The following is a 6367-nucleotide window of genomic DNA, read 5'->3' on the forward strand; positions in this document are numbered from 1 at the left end:
GACCCTGTTTGTATTTTTTTACTCTCAGGGACTCACCAAGTCAGTGGGGCTGTGCTCAAACTTGGCAATCATTGACTCGGCCTCCCAGAGTGCTGGGACAACAGGAGTACCCCAACACACCCAGCTCCAGGTAGAATGTCTTTGTCTTGTATAAAATGCACATTCACTTTGGGTAATGGCTACGAGGAGAATTAGGTGAGATAGTACTTCAGTGGGTAATAGTCAAAAAGGAAAAAACAAAAGTCTCTTTGTAATACCTATTTCTCCCTGCACTAGAGCACTCGGCAGTGTATCCCATGGTGCCTATTAAGGGATGTGTTTAGCATAGAGGTACACTCAAACTCTGTGAAGCAATCTGGTAATTGGGTAATCATTTGATTGTAGAAAAGCTAAAAGTTCAGTCTCAATACGTGAAACGAGAGAAACCCGTTTTTCTGAAGATAAGCCAGCCTGCCTTCTTTCCTTTTTATTCCACTCTGGTGACAAGCCTAGTGGTTGGAGCCACCCACATCCAGGGTGGCCTTCTGTTCTCAATGAATCCCTTCCCTACACCAGAACTGTGCTGACCAGTTTCGCTGGGTGTTTCTCACTCAGGTTGACACAATCAGTTAATCACCACACTAATCAAATACTCAGGTGGGAAACAGTTTTTAGTTCTTTTCCATCCAATGTGAATAACAACTAGGAGGTTCAATGAGGTAAACTAAAGCCACTGTGTGACAGATTCAAGGAGCAAAAATAAGAACCGGGTTGATTTAAATCAGGCCAAATCTGGCCCACTGCCAGGTTTTCTTGAGAGGGGTGGCCTGCAAGTTAAAAATGGTTTTTACACTTTTAAGTAGACAGAAAAAGAATTTTTTAAATAATTGTACACATGTGAAAATTACATGAAATTCTAAACCAAGTTTCCATGGAGCAGTCACTGGTGTGTTTACATCCTGCTAGAACAGAACTGAAGAGTTGTGACAGAGACTGTAACCTCAAAGCCTATGGTGTTTCTGCAATCCTTTTGTTAGGGAACAATTATAATGTAAGAATGTGATAAAATAACAAACTTACAGGTATTCCATGACACAAATTAGTAATTACAGGTCTCTGACCAAGTTTCTGCTCCTGATTTCAATCAATCTCGACAGTGTCTATAGCTCTTCGGCACACCTCTGATGAGCACTGAGCCAGAGTAATTATCTATAGCTCAAGGAGCCTGCACTAGTCAAGGACACTCTTATGCTCATGCTGTTAGGCCTTCCTCCCCTCGTTCCCAGAATGTTTCTATGTTATGATATCAATTCCTCTCTTTCAACTAATCTGTTCAAGACCAGCCTGCCTTGTCAGTATGTGACTCAGTGCATGTAATCAACTGTGTACGGTTTTGTCACTTGCTGTTTACCACCTAGTTCTAAACACTATATAAACTAAGCTCTCTGTGTTGTTGCCTTTGGGGATGATACTGCAATAGTCCGCTGGCATAAAGATTTTTTACAGTCTGCTGGTGCAAAAATTAAATGCTGCCTTCTCATCTCTTTCGTGTGAAGAGTGTTCCTTTTGGTTTCATTTGAGAGTTTTCCTGCAACATTTCAAGAAGTTTCCTGATCCTCAATTTCAGTGATGAAGTAGCAGGAGAGTGGCTTCCTGGAGCAACCACAGCAGGGCTGGCTTGGGGCAGGCAGTGGTCACAGGAGAACACCCTTGAAGTAGCCTGTGGTGCAGGACAGTGTCCCCTTATTATAGACAGTTAGGTTTGAAATATTTTAGGCAGTCAGGCAGAGCTGGGTCTTCAAGAAATCAGTGCTGAAGACACCTGTGGCTGGAGGTGCATGCACTTAAGGAAACTACTCACCCATACACTTTCCCTAGGCGTGAACAGCACTGACTGATAGTATAAGCAGGCATCTGGCACTCGGGTGAGGACCAAACCTTAGCCCACCCCTTACCGGGAAATCCTTGTCCATCCCACATGTGCTTGCTACATGATTTGCTTCCCAGTTTGATTCCTGTTTAATCAGTTTTACCCAAGTGACTATATTTAATGTAACCTTACTGGTTCACCATAGTTTTGTGATTTCCCATTGGATCAATATTACCTAAGCAACTACACTTGTAATCTTATTGATTGGTTATAGTTTTGTTCCCCCTTAAACCTGCCTCACCTGGCTTAGCTCAATAAACTCCCTTGAGAAGTGGGGGTTCATGGGCCATCCACTTTCTCAGCCACCTTCTGTCCCTATCAGACAGAATCTTCCTTTCTCTCAATAAATTTTTTTCCTCTTAACCTCCATTGTTCCTAGAATGCATTCCTCGATTTTAGAGAACTTGACATTGTGGGCCTCTAGCAGGTCGAAAGTTTTTTTCCCACTGTCCCCCTCTCCTTCCTCGCTTTCCTCCATGGCTCTCCTCTGGCTCTGTCCTCACTGCCTTTGCTCTCATGGGTTCCTCTAACCTGACACCCTAAATTTTGGCCAAGGTGGGCACAGCCCTGCACCTCTTCCCTCTCCTGTGACTACCCCGGCTCTTTAGAGTGACAGAGCCTGGAGCTGATGGGGGAAAGGCCAGGCCGGGAGCACATGTCCAGTTTGCTGGTTGAAGAGATACACTGTGAGCTGCATGAGTCTGACCCAGGCCTTAGCACCCACGGAGTGGCTCTGCAGAGGGGAGCAGGGAGGACAGGGGACTTGGAGAGGAGACCACAAGGATGAGGGCCTAAGGAGTGGCGTGGAGAACATAGAACATTTAAGGTGGATGTGTGCACGTGCATGTGTGTGCATGCGCACAGAGCATGTGTCAGGCTCTGCATAGCTAAAACTCAGCTTCAGATGGGTTTTAACAGTCAGATGTGCAGATTCGTGATTGGCGCTTCACTCCCAGCTGCTGCCAAGCGCAGAGCAGCCCGCCCCCTGCAGAGGAGATCATGCCTTCCCTGCAAGGGTGATCCCTGTGCCACCCCAGCAAGTTCCCTTCAGCCCCACAGCCCCTGCCTTTCCCTTCTTGAGTCTGGAACCCCTGGCAGAGGCCCCCTTGCTCCCCGCGCCAGACACCCTTGCACCTTCCCGGTCTATTTCCTGAACTAGAACGGGCCAAACCCGGGGTCATCCCCTGCTGCTCCCTCAGGGTCCATCTGAGACCTCCAGAAGTGTCCAGAGTGGGACTGCCACCCCCACCACCAGGGCCTCCAGCCCTGCCCCAGCTACCGTGATGACAGGCAGGGCCAGTGCAGGGCCCTCCTTCCTGGCTCCTGTGTTTCTGCCCTTGCATCCTTTCCAGCATGCTGTCAGCCCAGTAGCCAGTATTCTTATACCAAAGGCAAATCAGGGCATCCTTCTGTTGAGAACATTACAAAACAAAAGTAAAAGTCCTCAGCAGGACCCAAAAGAGCTCAGTGATCCAGCTCCTGAAGCCTCGCTAACCCTCCTGTGACATCCCCGCCCCCAGCCTCTTTGCTCTTCCTCAAACCCACCAAGCATACCTGCCTCAAGGCCTTTGCACCTGCTCTTCCCTCTACCTGCAAAATTTTTCCCTGAGTTGTCCACACGGTTCAAGTCCCAGAGGTCTTTCATCAGCAGGCACATTCTCAGTGAGGCCCATTATCCATGAGTGTCTGCTTCCTAGATGGCACAGTTGTAATCATTGCCATGGGTCAAGTCTCTCAGTTACACTAGGTTCACAATGGCTTGCTGGGCATTTTCATTTTGCAATGACAGGATCCCTGTCTCCTGCCATCCCACCTCCTTCTTGATAAAAGAGACCATGACAATCAAAATGTTCAAGTAAAATACACATCTTCAGGGGGCTGCACCTGCAGAAGGATCTGGGGCCATCTGTGTCCCATTTCATGGGATCCCCAGGGCTGCCATAGCACACAACCCAAGGCGAGGCTGGGCCAAGACAGCCTCCCTACCTTTTCTCTTTTAGCCTCAAGTGACCAGATGTCCTGGGCTTGTGGCAGCATCACTACTGTCCCTATCTCCATTGTTGCATGGCATCTTTCTGTGTCCATCTTCACACAGCATGTGTGTGTGTGTGTGTGTGTGTGTGTGTGTGTGTGTGTGTACCAATTATCCTCTTCTCCAATCACACTAGGGATGGGCCCACCCTGATGACCTCATCTTGACTGCATTTGCAGAGACCCATTTCCAAGTGAGATCGCTGTCACAGGACCTTCAGGGTCCCCTTGGTGTTTTCACTGTGAAATAAAGTCACAAGCTGCTTACCCTGCACTCACTGCGCGCTGTGTGTGTGACAGTGGTCCAAAGGTCAAATGGAGCTGTTACAACACAGTGTGTGATGCTCCTGAGAACACTGCGCTGCCAATTGTCTAAAAATTGACACACAAAGTAAATGCCCCAGCACATGCAGGACATGATGTACAAGGCTGATGAATGTCTATTTACTGGTCTGTGTGTTGGCTGTATTACTTCAGATCACACTCCTGCAGCACAAACCCCCTGGCACAGCAGCACTGCGTGCCAAGCAAGGCCTGCAGCAGCCTCCAGCTCACACACTCTGTGTTGGCTGTGTCTCTTGATTGCATCATTTTCTCTTGTGCTGGACTTAATCTCACGTTGTTTCATTCATCACACAACACACAATAAATCCTACTCACACTGCAGCCTGGCTGTGCCATCTGGGTTTGAGTGGGTACATGGATGGCATTCGAGAGATGAAGTCACCTAAGGACACATTTCTCAGGACACGTCCCCACTGTTCAGGGAGACACGACTGCACTGGGCCGTGTGTGTGTGTGTGTGTGTGTGTGTGTGTGTGTGTGTGTGTACATGTGCGTTGTTAATCTGAGCGTATGTGTGTATGCCAGGGTGGCATTTGGTTCATGACAGTGATTTGCCCTCTCCTTTTCTGGGAGATAAACTCCTACTCATCTTAGGTCCCCCGAATCTTCTGTATTTAGGAGATGATTTTGATTTCCACTGAGCTGTGATCAGAGGAGGGCAGAGCCCTGCTACGCAGCATGTAAGCATCTCCTGGTGTTTGTGCCTGAATATAGTAAAGCCAGGGTCTGCTTCTCAGACAGCGAGGGCTGTGGCTGCGGCAGTCATCATAACACAAGTCTCAGCTTTGGGTGGTTTCTTGGGTTCAGGGCCTCCCAGAAGCAAACCTGAGCTGAGTTCATTACTTGGGAGGTGATCCCGGGACACACCAGTAATGTCCCCAGTAGCAGGGGCCGGGGAGGTAAGAGCAGCCAACAAAGGACACGTTAGCAAGTAGGTCACTGCCAAGGCACCTGGGCAGTGTGGGATGTGTGCCCCGAGTTACACTGCCTTGGGGAGGCAGTTGCTGGCCTGCTGGTTATGGGGTGAATTGTGCACCCAGAAAATGACCGTCGAATCCCCAGCCCCCAATACTGCAGAATGTGGCTGTGTTTGGCAATAGGGCTGCAGCAGTGTAAGTAGTTGAAAGGAAATCTGACTGCAGTCGGCCAAGCCCTTAATCCTAAAGGACGGTGTCCTTTTATCAAAAGTACACTCCACGAGGAGATGGAGACGCACCTCGAGAAGCGGCATCAAAGAGAACACAGATTTGAAGACACTGCCACCAGCCACCAACTGCCAGGGCTACCAGGGGCTGGAAGAGGCAGGAAAGAAAGGGCCCCACCTTGCCCCTGCCAGCATCTCGATTTCTGCCAGCAGAACTTCAAGGGAACACGTTTTGGTGGTCTGAAGACAGTTGTTGGGTACCTTGTCCTCTGGGGACAGCTCTGGGGAGCTAGGAGCAGTCATGTGCTATGCATCTTGTCTGTAAGGAGAGCTGCTCCCATAGCCACACTGGCCCCAGCACCCTCGGCAGCCTCTGCCAGCAGCTCATCCTCACCCCACAGCCAGGGAGGGAGATTGACAGAGACAGAAACGGAGACAGACAGACAGGGAGAGAGAGCGAGACAGAGACAGTGAGAGACAGAGACACACAGATAAAGAAAACACAGAGAAACAAGAGAGACACAAACACAGAGACAGAGGCAAAAAGAGAGAGAGAGAGACACGTTAGACAGGAAGTCAGAGACAGAGAGTCAGAGAGAGCTCAGCCATCTAGAAACATATGTCCAGGTTAGACGGTTTGCTGCCAGCTGCACAGCACTGACCAGCAAGTCCCCGGGCTGATAAAGCTGCAACTCCTAGGAACAGTGTACCCGGTGCTAACCTGGGGAGAATCTGGTTAAACTGGCCCGTCTCTGCTTACCTGGTGGAGAGCCCAGCCAGGACTTTTGGCGGACAGAAGTCAGCCATGACTCTGCACATATTGCTACCTTGCAGAAAGAAGCTCTTTACCTGAGCTGCCAATCTGGAGGAAGCAACAGGCCGAAGCTCCTAGTGAGTACTTTGTGTAAACTTCTACCATGTTTGTAGCAACCCAGGGC

Source organism: Cavia porcellus, unplaced genomic scaffold (genome assembly GCF_034190915.1).
Source record: "Cavia porcellus strain 051 isolate PalLab524CR breed Dunkin Hartley unplaced genomic scaffold, mCavPor4.1 scaffold_5, whole genome shotgun sequence".
In the NCBI taxonomy this organism is placed as follows: Eukaryota; Metazoa; Chordata; class Mammalia; order Rodentia; family Caviidae; genus Cavia; species Cavia porcellus.